Genomic DNA, 20,379 nt, shown 5'->3' on the forward strand with positions numbered 1-20,379 from the left:
GAAGGGGATGGGTAGCAAAGGGAGAGGGAGAAGCAGGCTTCCACTGAGCAGGTAGCCATATGTGAGGCTATATCCTAGGACTCTAAGGTCATGACCTGAGCCAAAAGCATATGCTTAACCAACTGACCTACGCAGGTGCCCCCCTATAGACTTTTTTAAGCTACTTATTTTAGTTAAAAAAATGATAGAAAATATAATAAATTTGATAATTCCCTAAAGAGTTACATAATAAACATATTTATATATCAGTATGTATTCAGTTATGTCTAATGGTTATAATATTGTGGTTTTTAGGTACTTGAGATCACTAGAAACTAGGAATTAGAAATGAGGAAGGTCAAGTTTTAATGCAAATACCTTTTACTTGGTTCTGGGCATTCAGTCTTGTCCATCTCTACACCCACACTATCCATAGTCTATACCTGAACTCTGTCAATGTCTTAACAAATCCTCCGTAGCCACCTTTGCCCTCAAAATCAAATTTTACCTTCCTCATATGGATTACAAGGTCTGTCATTTTCTGGCTCACGATTATCCTCCAGCACATCTTTGGTCAACCCCTGGACCTGCAATTCCTGCCAACCTCCCTCCTCACCCTGGCTTTCTCTTCCTCCTTCACGTTTCTGCTTTCATTCCTCCATTTCAGATTCAACCACTTCTCTGATTCCCATAGTGTCCTGAGCTTACCCTTAGTCCTGGACAGCTCTTATTTTTGGTACCCAACAGGCAGTCTGCCTTTTCCTCACAAAATCATTAATTGTGTGTGGAGACCTGGGGCAAGATTATTAGGCAATCTCTATTTTTCAAGCTTATCATCCATGAATAGGATAATAATAATATCTACCTCCTAAAATTCCTAATTGGACCAAATGAATGAATGCATCTTAGTGGCTTAGAAGTGTCTGGTGTATAGTAAGGGTTCTGTGTGTTTATGGCTGCAGATGCTATTTTACTTATTTGGTTTGGTTGAGATTGATTTTTCCTTCTGCTCTAGAGGTAGATTATGGATTAGCTAAAGTGATCAGTTATCTCCTTTTACATTGTGTGATTGGTCCAGGGAAGGACATGCAACCCAATTTGAGCCCATGAAAGTCACTATGAAACCTTTAAAGTTTGAAGGAGAGAAACTCTTCTTTCTCTGGGGTTGAGCGTGATGTATGCCAGACTCACTGCTGCTGCAGCCAAGAGCCAACATAGAGGCAAGCAGAGCAGAACAAAGAGAAGGAAAGAATGGTGACACTGTAGGGCCCTTTCATGAAGCTGAAGCTGTGCTTGACCAACTCTTCTCTCCACTCTTTAGTCACTTGAGCCAGGATGTTCCTTTTTCTGCTAAATCACTTAGGGTTGGGTTTTCTGTCACTTGTGACCCAGAGTTTCAAGACATGTATCCCGTGTCTAACCAACATCAAACCTTCATGTAATCCTGTCTGTTTGTCTTTCCTTCTCACTGGGACTATGCTCTATGGGGAAAAGACCTGGGTCATACTTACCTTTGTACCTCCAGCTCTTAAGACCGTACTGGAATATTAGATGCTATTTCTCAAGTGAATAAAACACCCCAGAGGCCATTTCAACATATCATTTGAGTGTTTCAATATAGCCTGTTTTGTGCTGCTGGCTTATCCAGGCCTAAAATTCTCCTGATTCATTAGGAAGACATAGTGGGATAAGGGGATGGAATTAACATTATTGAGTACCTGTTAGGAGCTATGTAATATATACCTTAGTCCCCTCTTATCCACAGGAAATACCTTCCAAGGCCCTTAGTGGATGCCTGAAACTACAGATGCCTGAACCCCATATAGACTCTGATTTTTCTTATACATAAATGCTTATGATAAAGTTTAATTTATAAATTAGTCACAATAAGAGATTAGCAACAATAATAAAATAGAAGAATTTTAACAATATACTGTAATAAAAGGTACATGAATATAGTCTTTCTCTTTCAGAATACTTACTATACTGTACTTACCCTTCGTCTTCTTGTGATGGTGTGAAATGATAAAATGCCTATGTGATGAGGTGAAGTGAGGGGAATGACATGGGCATTGTGACATAGTGTTAGGCTACTCTTCCCTTTACGATACAGCAGAAGGAGGATCATCAGCTTCTGGATTGCGGTTGACCCCAAGCAAGTAAAACCACAGAAAGTGGAACTGGGGATCAGGGGAGACTACTGTACAATACTTTACATAACATGATATCATTTAATCAAGAAGCCCAATTGCTCTTCTCCCCTACCTGTTTTCCCATGATGGGAGAGTGATTTTATAATATGGAATAGTGAAATAGTCACTGTGCAAGTGAGTGATGAAATAAGAACAAAATATGAACTATCTTCAGGCATGTAATAAGAAAAAATGGAAAGCAGATAAAAAGCACACAAGTTATGTATTTTAAAAGGAAGCAATCATTTGAGTCTTTTGAGCTCAAGATGCTAGGATTTATAAATTATTACCATTGTTTTTGAAAGGAGTACTTTCATTAAAATATGTTTAAAAACGTGTCAATTCAATTACAAAACATTACAATTCAGAATTCCCTTAAGATACAGAAGAGTGAGGCGCTTGTACTCAACTCCTTAATTAGCTGAGGGAAGTGACGTGGTGGCCAATGGACAGGCTAATTTGCAAGTCACGGGAAACCCTTTCCCCTCTCTAGGCTGCCAGTTTGTTTTCCTCTTCTTGGTGACATTCAGTTTGGGGACAGGTTTCCAGGAGAGCAATACTCAACAGCCTTCACTCCAGGAGGTTTTTTGTGTTGACTCTGTCCCTGACTTCTTTTGCTCAAGGAGTGTGCAGTAATAAGAACATCAAAAATATAATGCTTGTCCTCCATCTATAGGACACATATGTGTAATGTCATGCAATATCCTATTGGCTTCAGGTGTATATCATAGTGATTCGATATTTTTATACATTATGAAATGATCCCCATGGTAAATCTAGTTACCATCTGTCTTCATACAAAGTTATTACCATATTATTGACTCTTCCTTATGCTGTACATTACACATTATTTTGGGTTAGTTTTTCAGAGTATAAGAATGAAGATTATAGTATGGCCCAACTCTTTCTTGTGTAATTACTCTTTATAAAGCAATCTATACAAGTATATTGACAAAGTAAGAGGAGTTATTAATCACCAAGTTATCTGTATAATGCTATTTAAGAATTATTGAAACTGATTATTGCTATATTGATTAAGTGACCTATAGAGCATCACTCTATGGATCAAATTCTTTGGAATAAAGAGATACCCAGGGAACAATGGGTCTCTTGTCTATAAGGAGCTGATAATCAGGCTGAGTTGTCCTTGAATCACTTTATTTCCTTTGTGATGTGAATTTTGTGGATGGAGGAATTTATCTAGAAGTTGATTTATCTAGAATGTGGTTGGCCTGCATGTGGGTTAAAGATTTATATGTTAGTGAGAGCCAGAGACAGACCAAGCACACTGTTCTTAGGTCAAACGTAGTGGGTTATTCAGAAAAGAATGTGTAAAGGCAAACTGGAACTACTGCCTTTTTGCTCATTGTCAGAAAGGTGAGTTTCTAGAGTCTTCTAGATCAGGTTGCTATGCCTTTCTCACATACTTTCGTGCCCCCCAAATCTTCATTTTATCCCCAAATTAGCCCTAAGTTTAATACCTATTTGTGCCTAATAAGGGAGAGACATGAGACCATATTATGTGTACTTTGAAGTGGAAAATCTTTGTGAGAAATCATTTTTATGTCATTAGAAGGAAAGAATTTGAGTTTTGAGTCCTTGCCAATTCAGATCTTTGTCCTAAGAACAGAATCAATGTTATTTATATTCTGCCTCAGTGAGAATGATCTTGGTGGAAAAAGCACTTCCAACTCATTGCATCCTATACTCTAGAAAATGCAACTAACGTTAGCAGTAGAATACCCCTTTAGGATTGATCTACTTGGTCGTCGTCTTTTTCCTTTCTCCATCCTGTCTTGAATCCCCAAGTACCACATCTTAGAACTCTCCTAAAGCTATTGACTCTCCTTCCCTGCTGTCCTTTCCCTGCTGGTTTGTTTTATAAATTTTCACCATCTTATAAAGGGATAGATTCCAAACAAGTCTTAAGTGAGTGATAAAGGACAAAGAATAGTAAACGTTATGTGTATGTATTCATATTATCAATCAATATACTTAATAACAAAATACTACTTGAAAAATGACCTGGGTCACATTTTTCATCCTTGGTCAAAATCAGAGCTCTCTTTTATTTTTTGCTTTTGAATTTGAGAGAGCCTGAATTCCTAAGAAAATGCCCAACATATCCAAGAAATTGAAACAGATATATGTGAGCAGAGGAGGGCACTGACACTAATCTTGGCCATAGCCTGGAGTCACTCAGAGAAGATATCAAAAGACAAATCTTGCAGGTTTTCAAGGGCCAGAAAGATAAAGGAAACCCAGGATATTGAGGTGTCACAGAAGCTAAGGGTAGGTAGTGTTTCAAGAAGTAAGAAGTGGTCAAAAGTGTCAAGTGCTACTAAAATATCAAGAACAAAAAGGACTGAAAAGTATATTTTGGGTTTAGAGACTTGAAAAGTCATTAGTAACCTTTATAAGCATTGTTTTAGAGGAGTTCTGGGTCTTGAAGTCAAATTGGCAGGTGGACAGATGAGTGGAAGAGAAAGAAATTGCAATGTGGATATAGACACATCCTTCAAATTAGCTATGAAGGGAGTAATAAAACAGTAGCTAGAGGAATATGGGGATATGCGAACTAGAAAGTATTTATTTCAGATGGGAGATGTTTGAACAGGTTTAAAAGCTGATGAAAGAATTCAGCCAGGAGGAAGAGACTGAATAGATAAGAGTGATGATACATGTAATAGATGATGTTAAGTTCCTGAGATCCACAATGACCCCAAACCCAATAATCATCTTAGAATCGACCTGATATACCAGGTTCACCTGGAAAAGACCCTATTTTAAGATTACCTTTGGATTTAGAAAACCCAAGGTTCACCAAATTAGCCTGAAGTTGAGGGAAGAGAGGGGTGAGTTGCCATTTGCTCCTTCTTTGACTCTAAAGAACTCAAAGTTATATGAGACATTTCATCAGGCCTTGAAAAATAAGGAAAGGAGAAGGTGATGAGGATGTATATGGTTAAAAAGAAAAACTAGACATGGCCAGTAAATTTATAATAGATACATCTAGCTACCTTTGCCATAAGTTGAGAGAGAAATGGGTGGTCAGGCAGCTAGGTTTTATCTGAAGTTGGACTTGCAAATATTGAAAGCTGTCACCAAAGAAATTAATGTAGAGCCAACCCATTAGCTGGGGAAGAATACCTAGCGCCATAGATCTTGGTGTGCCTGAAAAAGGCCAGAATTTCAAAAATAAAATTAAAATAGCTGTGACTAATGAACAGCTCCCTCCTGACACCTCATTTGCACACCACTCCTTTTATGTCCATTTTGAGGGCTCTCCCCCAAGACTTCTAAGACATGAATCACTGGACAATGCTTTGGAGAGGTGACAATGCTAATTATGCTGAGTACCCATGATTAGCTGTCTGGTCTTATATTCATATCGATAACTTAATCAGAGTCTCAGTTCAGCCAAGCTGACCTTACTGATTGCCTGTCTTGGCTGCCGACAATTTCAACAGGGAGGAGGGAAATGGGGAAACTGGAAACAGATTGTGTTGTGATTTATATGGAGCCATGAAGGTAGTGTTTTTGTCAGTGGGAGCTGTGAATAGATGCTGTGGGTAGCTGGATATGGTTGGGATTTTTCAAAAATTGGCAGGCATGTTACATTTGGAAATTCTCCAGGGAAACATCAGAGATTTAATAAATTATTACAGTTTTGTGTTCTTGCTCTCTGTGACATCTCTCCTTTTTATGCTTTATCAATGTTTGTTTCTCAGTATGTGTCACTGTTCTTAATTTTGGAAAATACAAGAAAACCTCCAAATTAGTACATGGCATCTAAGAGTGATTTTTCTATGCCTTTTGTTAGACAAAACCCCACAATATACCTCTTTTGTAGGCTGATGAAAAGGTACTTGTGCATAGGTACTGGACCATTTATTCCTTTTGAAAGACCCTCCTATCAGGTATATAACCTCATTGTATTCCAAAGGAGTAAAGTGGTGGTGGGGGGGGGAGAGAGTTGGACAGGATGCCAGAGTAGTGAGACCAGCATTCCCCTGGATTATTTTATAATTTCTTGTGTTAACACTAAGGGCTTGCTTGTTAGGTCTGTAGGTTTCTTCTTGGAGGAGAAATAGTCTTGCGGCATCTTTGGGCTGCTTTCCCAATTCTTACCATTACTTCTATATATCTTCCCTTGGAAGCTATGAAGTAGGTGGGATGGCTACTCAAAGCTTCCTGAGTACCTCTTTGATGTTATTCCCAGGAGCTTCCGGAAGGGGTCAAGAGAGAGCCCTAAAACAGGACACTATACATGGGGTTAACTCACATACTCTTCTCTCTCCCATCTCAGATTGCACTCTGTTACATTAACTACCCAAGCTGGCTGGAGGGTCGTATGAAATATCGTGGGAAACAGCACTATCTAATGGGACTAACAACATACTGGGTAACAGTGTGTGAGGGCAGACTTTGAGCTTAGTATTAGAACCATAATACACTGGCAGCTGCCATTGTCTCGAGTACAGATGGCAAACAGTTCCTGGTAGGTGAGAGTTTATTCATAAACATCAGAAATTTGGGAGTTAAATGGAATTTTTTATTTATTGACAGTGTTGAACTTCACCTGAGCCCTGTGCTTCTGGAAAAGAGTGATGATTAAGAAACATCCCCATTCTTTTGTGTATTGGGAGACAGCTTACTGCAGAATCACCTTCCCCATGTGACTTATATAAGATGCACGAATGACCTCTGTGTTTACCTATAACAAGGCCAGATACAGACGCTCCAAAATGCCATTCTTGGCCTCATAAATGATTAGTGAATGTGCCCCACCGATCAGGCTGGACAAAATGCCTGCTAACTTGATTTGACCAAACTTTAGTTAAGCCCAGAAGCCTCTGCTTACCCCTGAGTTTCAGCAAGCATTGGAATAAGGAATAATCCCTCCTTAATGGTGCTTCCAGAAACTGCTGGCTGTGAAGAAAACCTTTTCTGCTCAACTGTTAGATTGTGCCACCTGATTATCCCTCTACACCTGCTCCTCCTAGCCTTGTTTATTCCTCCCTATTAAAAGGGAAGCCCTTTCTGCCTAACCTTTGATGAGGCAGAGGCTTAGAGATTTTATGGTCAAAGCATTGTCCCTATTGCACTAACTCCCCTCCCCTTCTGAAATAATCTTTTAAAATAAAGTCTCTCCTTATCTAAATCCGGATTTGTTTTAATTTGACACTATTTTATTATTTAACACTGAGTATATTGAATATGACTTTTTCCTGGTGGCTTGGCTTCCTCCTTGAGACTGTAAGTCATGGTATTGTGTTCAAAGGGTGGTTGTTGATGGTAAAGCTAATGCTGGGTGAGATATTGACTCATCTGACACTAATACTTTTTATTAGTTTATTTTGTGGTATTGGGCATCTACTTTTCTTTCATGTATTTTTTCATTAACATTGAGTTCATTGGGTAGAGTATAATGGAGACCTTTCACTTAGCTGGAAACAAAATGAAACACTGTTTAAAAAACAATCAGTTCACATACACATACACACACATATATATCTATATATCTTGTAGCTACTTTCTAAATATGAGTTTTTATTTCACATATACATACATATGTAAATAATATGCATATGTGTTTATGTAATATATATATGTATCAAACTATTACATTTAGAAATAGGCCATAAGAATCAGATGTGAGGTAACTTTCTGAAAGGCTACTGAGATATAACACAGGCATCTGGCTGCCATCTTATTTTTATCCCTGGTACATGCAAATGTTAGCAGAAAAAAATTAAGTAGCAACTTGTTAGCATAATTATTTAATTATACCTATAATATCCAGAAGAACATGTAGGTACAATCCTTTTTCAGAAAGTAGTAGGGAAAGAAACAGTTTAGGGTAGAAGAAAACCATCCTGCCATGAGCCTGTAAGAGCATGTGATGTCAAAATTATTCCCATATTGCAGATAGAAGAAATGAGATTTGAGAAAATGTGATTTGCATGGTGTCATCTTACTTGTAAGAAGTGGAGCCACAACTGAAATAAGTGATTCTATCTTCTAGACTAGGGTTCTAATCAGTTCTCCATGAAGCCCTCCCTCTAATGATTCCAGAGGAGAGTTCCAATTTTGCTCCTTGTTACTCATTTCACTGTCAGACTCTGCAACTTGTCGCCTTCATTGCTGCTTTCAGCACCAGAAGCCACTAATCTCATCTTCCTTTTCTAGCCAGCTGTCTTATTCAAGCATGTAGGAATACATTCCTGATATCTAGCCAGAGGCGTGATCTCCACTCTGTCCATTGTCTCTTTGGGGTATTTCTGAGAACCCGAGGGGCTACTGCTTTCCTGGCAGAAATGGGGATAGAAAGAGAGAATGCTTTGTTTCTCTTTCAACTTCCCAGCTCTCCTGGAATTCTTCTTTAGCTTCTGAAGGACAGAAAACATCTTAGATACTGAAATAGTGTTGTATTCCACTCAATATCCATTCTATCATCAAAAGATCTCATGATTAACAGTGTGAATAAGCACACATTTTACTTTATGCAGTGTAGCCAAATTCTCTTTTGAGAATTACATGGACTACAGATCTAGTTTGTTCCATGGAGGTGGCATTTTCATTTCAGAGATTGGGTGATAACCTTAGAGCCTCACTTGGTGAGGCACATGCCTCACCCAGAGCAAAGTACAACCCTTTAGTCTAGCCAACCTTCTGGGTGCTGTCCAATATTTTAGCTGTCAGATCATACTCTCTATAAATGCAAAGATGCCATATATATTATGGAGAGAACACAGATGTATTCAGAGCATGCAGGCTTTGCATTTATCCTAACTCCTCCTAATAGCTACTGCCAGGGCAACAAAATAATTGTAAGACATAGCCCCAACACGAGGAGTTATCAATCTTGTTATTGAGGGGAGAGAAGAATTCTTCCATATAGGGTAAATTTCTTTCCAGGCTCTTTAAATGTGAAATATAGTAAGATATTTAAAGATCATTTCACTAACACATAAAGGAAAATACGAACACATGCACATTAAATTGCAGGTCTCACAATTTTGTGCTAAGGAAACAGTAATTAAAGTAAGTTCAAAATGATACTTGCTGACTGGGAATGGATGAATTGAAATAGTGAACTTGTAAAAATAGTATGGAAGAGCTAATCAGGCTTAAACCACCCTCCCCTTCCCCAACCTCTCTCTCCCTCTCTGCTGTTGCTCATCTCTTGCTTTTTCTCTTTACTTCCCTTTTTCTGTGCCTTTCATGAAACACATAATTTTTACATTGGGCAACAAAGTCACAATTCCTTTTAGTAATTACATAGACTGAGAATATATTTGTTTTTGGAGGGAAGAAACATTCACTTTGCAAATATAGAAAAAAAAGAAAGAACTTGGACTTTGTGGTACAGATAGCCAAGTCCTTCCTTCAGCAAAGGAAAATAGGCACACAGAGTATATGGGTTTCACTATATAGTGAAGGCTTCTCCTAATATGGATCTCATGACAAAAATGACAAAGTTGTTGATTCAGGGGCTGACTGCAGACCCCTCAACTAACATCTTGAAGATAAGGAAAATCCAGGTGCTCCCTAAGGGTTAAATGAGGTAAGTGCACACACAACAGATACCATTAGCCATCTGTGGTGGGAAAGAAACAGAATTTCCAGCAATGCATGGTTGAAGAGTTTGAGAACACCCATAGCTCCCATCAAGGTGATATGGGAGCTACTTCATGGAACTGGGTGATAGTTGCATTTAGTTGTAACAGTCTCATCAGTGATGTTCCCTTAGGAAGACTGGATGGAAAGGGTGATGTTAGTCCAGAGCTGGGTTTCTCAGGGTGGTGAGAATCACCAGCCCACCTAGGAATCTCCTGAGATGCCTGTGAAAATGCAGATTCTGAAGCTTCATTGCACAAACACTGGAAATTTGGGGGTGGGATAAAGGAATCTGCACTTGTTTATTCATATCCAACTGATTATTTGTTTTTATGCTTTCTCTTTAAGTTTCTTAAAAATAAAAATTTGTAGGGCACCTAGGTGACTCAGTTGGTTGAGCATCTGACTTCCATTTTGGCTCAGGTCATGATCTTAGGGTCATGGGATTGACCCTGACCCTTAGGTCAGGCTCTGCACTCAGTGGGGAGTCTGCTTGGGGATTTTCTCTCTCCCTCTTCCTCTGCCCCTCACCCCACTTGTGCACGTATGTGTTCTCTCTCTCTAAAATAAATAAGTAAATATTTAAAAAAAGTAAAATAAATAAATCTTTTAAAAAATATGTTCATTGTAAATGAGAATACAAATATGATTGAAAAAGGTAAATCTTACCAGACTCTGTTTCTTCTACCCTGAAGTAACAATGTTAGTAGCTGGGCGAGCATACTTCCAACCCCATTCTCTGCATTACCCATTCAAACATATATACAGTCTTTGGAGGGTTTTTATTTTTGTTTCTGTTGTTTATTTTTATAAACTGGGTCATATTACATATATTGTATTAAAATCTATATTTCTCAAGTCATAAAAAAACCCTCCAGGTTTAAAAAAAGTATGTTTATATACATTTGTATGTACACACACACACACACACACACACACACACAAATATATGTGTCAGCTCGCTTGGAAATATAGCTCAATGGACGATAAACTCCATGTAAGGCCAAATACTGCCCACAGTAGTTAACCAGTACCATAAAGGAAAGTTGAAAAAAAAAAAAACTCTGAAGTTAGATATAGATACAGATATAGATTTATATATTTATTTATCCATTCATTCCTTAAATTTGTAAAATTTCCCATCGCATGGATATATTCAGATATTCAAGCATTTCCCCATCAATGAATATTCAGGTAACTTCCTAATATTGTTATGTGTTTTGTTGCCATTATAAACATTGCTTTTATTTTGGGGGAATAGATGTGCAGAAATGATATTTCTGGATCAAAAGCTATATTCATTGTTAATATTATTAGTATTGTAATACTAATTTCTTAAAAGCTCAAGTCAAATTACGATTGATTAGGATTCCACTTAATTATGGACTATAAAGTCAAAGAAAATGGAAGATTACCTTGTTTGACACCAGCTGGAAATGTGCACAATGAATGACTCAAATTTTTCACCCTTCTGCACATATCCATGAATGACCACAAACGGCTGAAAAATCATTGCAAGTATTGATTCTGAGGTTACAAATAAATTTCAGGGCAGGGTGCCTGGGTGGTAAGATTGCACCCTGCATGGGGCTCCCTGCTTAACAGGGAGCCTGTTTCTGCTACTCCCTCTCCTGTGCTGTCTCTCTCTGTGTCAAATAAATAAAGTCTTTAAAAAAATAAAACAAAAAATTTCAGGGAGTAGGTGAATTTGTACGTACAAAATTCTCAAATAATAAAGATTAATTATATTCCCACCAGAAATGTATTTGTCATGCTCATCATCATTCATCTTCACTGAATGTTCTCACTTTTTGAATATTTGTGAAATTTTTGTGAAAAATAATTCCTTGTTGCTAACTACTAGTGAGGTTGAGAGTGTTGTTCTGCATTTATTGTACATTTGATTGCAGTCTTTGACCACTTGTCTGTTCATGTACTTTGCCTTTTTTAAGTAGCTTATTTATTTACTTATGTATTTATGTATTTATTTATTTTAATTTATAGAAACATTGGATCTTTAGGGATGTCAACCCTTTGTCATATATTATACAGATATTTTTTCACTCTATTGATTGTCTTATTTTTGGTTTGAGTATCTTTGTCATATTCTTTAATAGCGAAGTATATCTCTCCCTTTTGTGACTTAAGGTTTTTTATCTTCTTATATTTCCAAGATTATCTAGACTTCAAATTTTCATCCCATATTCTTAGGATATAATTTATTTTTAAATCTGGAGTTAACATTGCATCATTGAGATCAGCCATCCCATGGAACAGAAAATAGAAACCTGGTAAGTTACAAATTAGAAGTGTCCATTCAAGCACTGTGTAAGGAAAAGAACACCCTAGCTCAAAGACATGATCTTTGTGTCCACATGGTAAGTGTATCTCTTAAATCAGTTAGGACCCTATGTTAAAATTAAATTAAATTAAAATGACAGGGGATCCCTGGGTGGCGCAGCGGTTTGGCGCCTGCCTTTGGCCCAGGGCGCGATCCTGGAGTCCCGGGATCGAGTCCCACGTCGGGCTCCCGGTGCATGGGGCCTGCTTCTCCCTCTGCCTGTGTCTCTGCCTCTCTCTCTCTCTCTGTGTGTGACTATCAAAAATAAATAAAAATTAAAAAAAAATAAAATAAATTAAAATGACATATTAATAACAAATTCATTCACTTATCTCCCTGGAAAATCCAAGGTAGAATGGATTTTCAGGGGGCACCTGAGTGGCTCAGTGGTTGAACGTCTGCCTTTGGCTTAGGTTGTGATCCCAAGGTCTTCGGATCCAGTCCCACATCGGGCTCCCTGCAAGGAGCCTGCTTCTCTCTCTCTGCCTGTGTCTCTGCCTCTCTCTCTGTGTGTCTCTCATGAATAAACAAATAAATCTTAAAAAAAAAAAAAAAAAAAAGAATGGATTTTCAGGTTGCTTTGATCTAGTAGCTCAATGATATTTCAAAGACTTGGTTTCTTTCTCTTTATGCTTAGCCTTCCTCAGTATCAGCTTTAACCTAAAGCTGTCTTTCTCCATGTTCGTAAGGTGTTTACCAACAGCATTAATGAGGACTATATATTCTTTCTTATGCATGATGGCTAGGGTGGACATACTTCTACATGGATGTGGTTCTTCTATGGTGGTTGAGTTTCTAGGATCTAGAAAAGTAGTGTTAGTGTCACATAATGAAGATCATTGTCAATGTGTGATGTGGTTGAGTGTTTTTTCCTATCTGAATTATTTCTGGATCTGCCCCCATCTGAGCCTATTTCCAGGCCCTCAGGCAATTCTGTGAGCAACCTAGTATCTTTTATTAATTTCTTTCTTCTTAGCCTGGTTAAAGTCGATTCTGTTTTTGCAACTAAGTGTAGTAATTGGTGCCTGAAATGTTTTCATATAACAGACTGTCTGGGAAATAGGAATCTGGGATTAGTTATTTAACCTAGTTGGGTTTGAAGGCATATGCAATGAAATATTTTCTTAAACATTGGCTGTGGTTAATTGAAGTGAACTGCCTTTTGAAGTCAAGACTGGTGGGCTCAAGGGGCTGCTTCGATATAATATTTCAAAGAAATGTGTTTGCACTGGCTTTGTGTAATTGTGCTAGAGAATTTAAAGAAATAAAAAGAAAACAGGCTCAAGATTTTCAATTCTTGCTTCAATGTAGGTTCAGAAGACAAGGGAATTTTCTATGCTTGACCTTAAAGAATATCATCTCTTACAGACATGTAGTTGATGAAGCTGACCATAAAACATAGGTTCTGATCCTATGCCTTGTTGAATTACAATATAGGCTGAATTCACAAACTTGCTAGGTCCCTTAAGTGAATGCTAAGGCATTAAGAAGGGAAGATAGAACCCTGAGAATTGAAATGGAGACACTTGAGAGAATTCAGATGACTCATAGCTCACTTATTTCTGAAGACCTTCTAAGAGGATGCTGATTCTTCATTACCCACTCCTCTGACCCCCCACATTGCTCCATTCCTCTATCTGAAACCAGATCCCAGTATATCACACAAAGCTAATCATAACATCATCTCTTGCAAAAAAAACCTATTTTTTCTATTATTTCTATTATAGTTTTTTATATGTCAAAGGAATTTACAAGATTTTTCAATTTTTAGTCACAAAGATCTGCATGATGTTATCCATTACACACTTTAATTTGCTTCCTAACTAACATGAACATCTGTTTTTGCAATGACTCAGCTAAAATACCATATTTTCCAAACTTCCTAACATCTAGAGATGGCCATGTGACATAGCCAATGAGACACAAGTGTAAGTCTACTGATTATTTCTTTAAAAGCTTTGTTGCTGGAACGCCTGGGTGGCTCAGCGATTGAGCATCTGCCTTTGACTCAGGGTGTGATCCCAGAGTGCTGGGATCAAGTGCCACATCAGGCTCCCTGCATGGAGCCTGCTTCTCCCTCTGCCTATGTCTCTGCCTCTCTCTGTCTCTCATGAATAAATAAATAAAATCTTAAAAAAAAAAGTTTTACTGCTTTCCAAAGTGCTGTTCTTCCTTCTTGTACTTTCTTCCATTCTACTGCCTGAGAATGGTCATTTCTGAAACTGTAGAAGTCATCTTGTGCTCATGAGGGAAAGATGGGGACAACTGATTGGACCTTAGATCTGACCTTTTTAAGACTCTGAATAAATGACAGGGATTACCTACTACTACTTTTCTTTTTATTACTTAATAGAGGGACAAAGAAAGGAAGAAACCTAATTTATTTAAATCATTGTTTTAGTTGAATTTACTTTTATGTCCAGCCATATACCATCATGAACAGGTGATGTGGCAGATGGAAAGCTTCTATTTCCCCTATGAAAAAGTAAAAATTCCTGAGGTTCACTGATTAGGCCAGTTTTGATACCATAAAGCTCATGTCCAATTATGTTAGCAAGAGGAGTGCTGTGTGCTAATTGGTTAAAGCCAGTAAGAACCCTCCCTTGGAGCTGGGTCAGTCTCATTAAACATATTTGCAGCTCCACAGTGTAGAAGTGCTGACAAGAAGAAGAAAGGGAGGTATGGATGTGAAGTAGGCAGGTAACTTGCCCACTCCATCTCTATTGTGGGCATGCCATTGAAATTTATTACTAATTACTCTTACTCTGCTTTGATGGTCGCTGAGCAATCTGCTAGTTTTATTGGACTCCCAAAGAATTTATAATAGAGTGATAAGCACTTCTGATATGAGCCTTGTGGTCTGATTGCCAGTTTAGTTAATATACTTACATACAAGATTTCGTGACTCAGCAGATCTGAACTTAATTAACGTGAGTTCTTTATCCCCATCTTCAAGATATAGATCTGGTCTGCCTGTAATAAACGAGGTTTTGAGTCTGGGAGGCTGAAGACCACATCCCAGAGCAGGGAATACTCCAGATAAATGGCACCTTATGAGCCATCCTGGCATCCATCCCACTTGCCTTCTGGGGAATGCCCTCTGCTACACTTCTTAGCATCTACTTGAACCCTTGAAACTGACATGAGTGCTATGAGTGTTACATTTTCCTTATGAAACATTTCAGCAGTAACATTTGCCACATCTCCAGAAGAACCTAAGAAACAGTGCAAGGTGGGACAGATTCAATTCATATCTTCATAGAGTGAGCATGATTGAAGAAACTTCACTACTATAAGATGGAGTCACTTTGATGAGCTGCAGTTAAGTTTAAGGGTTATGTGACCGATGTAGCTAGGATCATTACCTATATTGTAGAGAGAGAGGGTGAATCTGCAAAAAGAAAAGTGAGATTGAGGGACACCTGCGTGGCTCAGTCAGTTAAGCATCTGCTTTTGGCTCAAGTCCCAGGGTCCTAGGATCCAGCTCCACATTGGGAATCCCTGCTCAGTGGAGAGTCTGCTTTTCCCTCTCTCCTTATCACTCTCTCTCTCTAGCTTGCTGTCACACTCTCTCTCAAGTAAATAAAATCTTTAAAAAAAAGTCTGATGGATTCTGTAACCCTCAGGCTACCAAGTACTTAGTAAAAATCTGGGCTATAGGTAACTGGCTAATATTTATGAGTATAATAAGAGATAAATATTTTTTTTAAATTTTATTTATTCATGAGACAAAGAGAGTGAGAGAGAGGCAGAGACATAGGCAGAGGGAGAAGCAGGCTCCATGCAGGGAGTTGGATGTAGGACTCGATCCTGGGTCTCCAGGATCACGACCTGGGCCAAAGGCAGCGCGAAACCGCTGAGCCACCTGGGCTGCCCAATAAGAGATGTATCTAATAGAAATATTATCAATGATAATCACTAGGATGATGAGGGTTCTGGACTGGAATAGAGGAACCCTAAGTGCTGATATTGTTTACTGTGGGTGCAACTGAGAATCAATCACCTCAGCTGAATGATCTTGAAGTTTCCTTTCAGCTCCAAAACAGTAATCATGATGATTAAATGTTTCCTGAGCAGTTTTGTTTATCTCATTAATTTACTTAAAAAGGCCTCTCTTCATATCATAAAGCCCAACTTTATTGTGGGTTTTTTGAGCAAATTATAACAAATTTTGTGTTTGTGGAATCCAAATTAATGAGATTTAACTGCATGCTAATTAAAACTCCTTAGAATTCTATACAGACTTTCCCTTCAAGAGTTCAAATTTGTTGATGAAATTTTCTCATTAGTCTTTCACTGTGAGCTTGGGAAACAAATGATCAGGCTATCAACCATAAAAAAGAAAAATTCTGAGCTATTCTTCATACTTTTTACTAGGAAAGGCACTAACCGAACAACATAGAAACCTAACCTTCTGGTTTTAACATCTTGCAAATAAGTCACTCTCTTAAGGAGATTTTTATAATGATTAAAAACCAAACTGAAATGTAGCAGTGAAGCTCAATTAGTAGATTCATTAGTTGGGTCTTGATCATACCTCTGATTGTCACCTCTTTTAGAGTGAGTTAAAGTGTTCATTCATTATAGTCGTTAGTCCCTGTCCTAATGAGTGTGTTAAGTGATGTCTCTGATGAGAACACATATTGGTTGTGGTTCAGGGTGGTGTAGCTCATTTAAATGCCATTCATGTAGATACAGCCTGGGAAGTTTGTAATGGCTGGGACAGGTGACACCACCCAGTCTAGTAATAGAAAAGGACAGTTTAGAAGACCAGACCTTCCAGAGTCAGGAAGGAAGGTGGTTTACACCTAAGGGAAAGGGTAATTGCTTCAGCCCATCCAGGAGGGACTTTTTGCAATGGAAAGAAGGGTTACATTAAGCCAGTTCTATTCCACATTGGGTGGGAAGACCACCTTCATCAGAATCATTTAAGAAGCTTGTATGAAAAAAAAAAAATGTCACCTCTTAGGCCACACTACAGACCTTTAGAGAGAGGGTCCAGGGACCCGTGTGGTTAATAAGCCATTTGGGTTATTCTGGGCAAGCTAAAATTTGAGAAACACCACAGAAGACATCTGCAAGAGGAGATAGAAAAGCAAATTAGGTGTGGCAAAGACATCAAAGCACTTCGTAACAAAATTTTGGGGAGCCATTCAACTTGTACTTATTATTGAGATTTTTTGCCCTAAACAACTGAGGTAAGTTACTGAGAGGGCAGGGGTCTAATTTGCGACAAGTAGCATGAGAATGAAGTTTTTTTATCCTTTAGACATTTTGATTTTTCTTTTGCCCTTATATGTGGTCTTATTTAGTTATGTGTGTTTGACTTGGCTACATAAAATAATTTTTGTGTTTCTTATGATATATATAAGAAACATGGATGTGCTGAAACCTTTTTCCCTGCTTCTGAAAAGTTGCACATCAGTAATTCAAGATACTTTTTAAGGTACTTTATATTTCAGGGGTCCCGAAACCCCTATGGGTTCTGATTTCCACAAATCGTAAGTGTACATAAATATATAAAGTTTTATATTTAATTTCTGGTGCAATTCATAAACCTCCCCTAGATTATGAAGCCCACATTGAGAATCTCTGACCTTTAAATCACCCACTAGCTGCTCTATAAACTCCAGTAGCCACACCTAGCACACAATTAAAGTATAGAGAAAAGGGCATAGTATTTGTGGAACAAATGGATGGTAGCAAGCCTGCAAAATTCAGCATCCCTCAAAGCCTTGACCTGGACCTTCAAATCTGTCAGAATTGCCACAAAAATATTTGCTTCCCTGTAACATTGGAGGTTTACCTAGCTTGGGTGGCAAGTCTCAGATGTTCCCCTATTTGCTCATTAGGGCCTGATGGGAATCATAATTAAGCACAGGTTCAAAGCTGGTCTGCCTGGGTGGCTCAGTCGGTAAAGCAACCAACTCTTGATTTCAGGTCATGACCTCAGGGTCCTGGGATCAAGCCCCACATCTGGCTCCCCACTCAGTGGGGAGTCTGCTCGAAAATTCCTTCTCTCCCTCTCCCTCTGTCCTGCAAAATAAATAAATAAAATATTTTAAAATTTGTATTTAAATTCAATTAACATGTAGTGTATTATTAGTTTCAGAGGTAGAGTTTAGCGATTCATCAGTTGCATATAATACTGATTGCTCATTACATCAAATGCTCTCCTTAATGCCCATCACCCGGCTACCTCCTTTCCCCACCCACCTCCCCTCCAGCAACTCTCTGTTTCCTATAGTTAGGAGTCTCTTATGGTTTGTCTCTCTCTCTGATTTCATCTTATTTTCTTTTTCTCTCCCTTCCCCTATGATCCTCTATTTTGTTTCTTAAATTCCACATATGAGTGACATTCCATAATAAGTGTCTTTCTCTGATTGACTTATTTCACTTAGCATAATGTCCTCTAGTTCCATTCCCATTGTTGCAAATGGTAAGATAATTTTTTGATGGCTAATATTCCATTATATATATGATATATATCATATATATATCACATCTTCTTTATTCATCTGTTGGTGCACATCTGGGCTCTTTCCATATTTTAGCTATTGTGGACATTGCTACTATAAACATTAGGGTGAAGGTGCCCCTTGAATCACTATGTTTGTATCCTTTGGGTAAATAATATTGCAATTGTTAGGTCATAGGGTAGCTGTGTTTTTAACTTTAACTTTTTGAGGAACCTCCATACTGTTTTCCAGAGTGGCTGTACCAGCTTGCATTCCCACCAGCAGTGTAAGAGGGTTCCCCTTTCTCTGCATCCTCGCCAACATCTGTTGCTTCCTGTGTTGTTAATTTTAGCCATTATGACTGGTGTGAGGTGGTATCTCATTGTGGTTTTGATTTGTATTTCCCGGATGCCAAGTGATATTGAGCATTTACTACTCTCCACGTTAAGCCCCTGGTCAGATTTAGGCTCTATATTTATATTTTTCAACAATAAATAAAGATGCTGTTTTCTAGCATTTGAACTTTGCATTCTTGTTTAGTCTAGGGATGTGTGGAAGTAGGCCCATTATAAATTAGATTTTTTTTTAAACTGTTGACTTTGGAAAAAAGAAACATATTCTATAATACCATTATCAAAATACCTAGTATTCATAATTTAGAGTGTTTTACTCTAGCAAACATTGTACACTTTTTCCCAGAATTATGATCATACTAAATGTAATCAAATATGATTTCTTCATTTAATGTATATTAAATATCTATATCAGTAAATACATCTACTTTGTCATATTTACTGGTGGCTGGTATGTGTATACTTTATTGAACTAAGTGCCCATAAATGGATGCTTAGGGTCATTCCGTAAGTTTGATTTTTCTAATATCTTTCTGTGCTTAACAGCTGTTAACATGTGGAATTCTTGCCGCTGTTAGGACTAATCTTGGAGTCTCTGAAAAAAAAAATGGGTGCTTTGTAGAGTTCAGTTTTCTTGCTTAAAAGCAAATTTCTCAGAGTCAAGGGTGTTTAGATGTAATTTTCACTTCATTCTGGAAAACTAAGAATAAATAAAAATCCAAATCTATAACTGATGCCCACCCACCTCAAGAAAGTAATCAGCCTCAGTCTCTGAAATTTCAAAGGGAAACAGCTGAAAATGCCACTTAAATCATTGTTAATTAGGCATTTAGCAGTTCCTGAAGCAAGTTATAAGTTGGCCTTCAAAACCAGTATTTTTAAAGAAAGGGCCATTTTAATTGGTATATTCTTGTTTAGCATTTTATATCAGATGGTAAGTTTTAGAATTTAGATCATATCTAAGTGTACCAGACTAAGAATATGATTTCTTCTGTCTTCTAACTAGCTAAATGATGGCATATTACTGGATATATCTGTGTGGGTCTCTGGGCGAAAAGAGAAAATTTCCTACTCACTATGGCTTGATACCATGTTTGGGGCTCTAGAGCTGCCACTTTTATCATGTTCACCTTGTAGAGCCTCACTACACACAATATGGTCCATGGGCCAGTGATATCAGCATCACCTGGGACCTTGTTAGATGAGTAGAACCATGGGTTCACCCCATACCTCCTGAATCAAAATTGTCCTATTAGCAAGAGTCCCCAGTTAATTTTTATACACTGTAAAGTTTGAGAAGTACTGCTGGACAGGACACCCAATAAATCAGACCAACCAAATATATAAACACTGTCCATCTATGGCTCCCCATTAGATAAACAGAATTTCTTTTAAAGGAATTGATTCTTGTAGTAGTGTTTATAAAGGGACTT

General features: G+C 38.0%; 1 protein-coding gene across 21 annotated transcripts in view; it reads left to right on the plus strand.

The window, feature by feature from the left end:
- RGS6 (regulator of G protein signaling 6) overlaps positions 1-20,379 on the plus strand; it is a 570,894-nt gene that overhangs the window by 276,985 nt on the left and 273,530 nt on the right. The window lies entirely within an intron of this gene.

Source organism: Canis lupus, chromosome 9, assembly GCF_048164855.1.
Source record: "Canis lupus baileyi chromosome 9, mCanLup2.hap1, whole genome shotgun sequence".
NCBI lineage: Eukaryota > Metazoa > Chordata > Mammalia > Carnivora > Canidae > Canis > Canis lupus.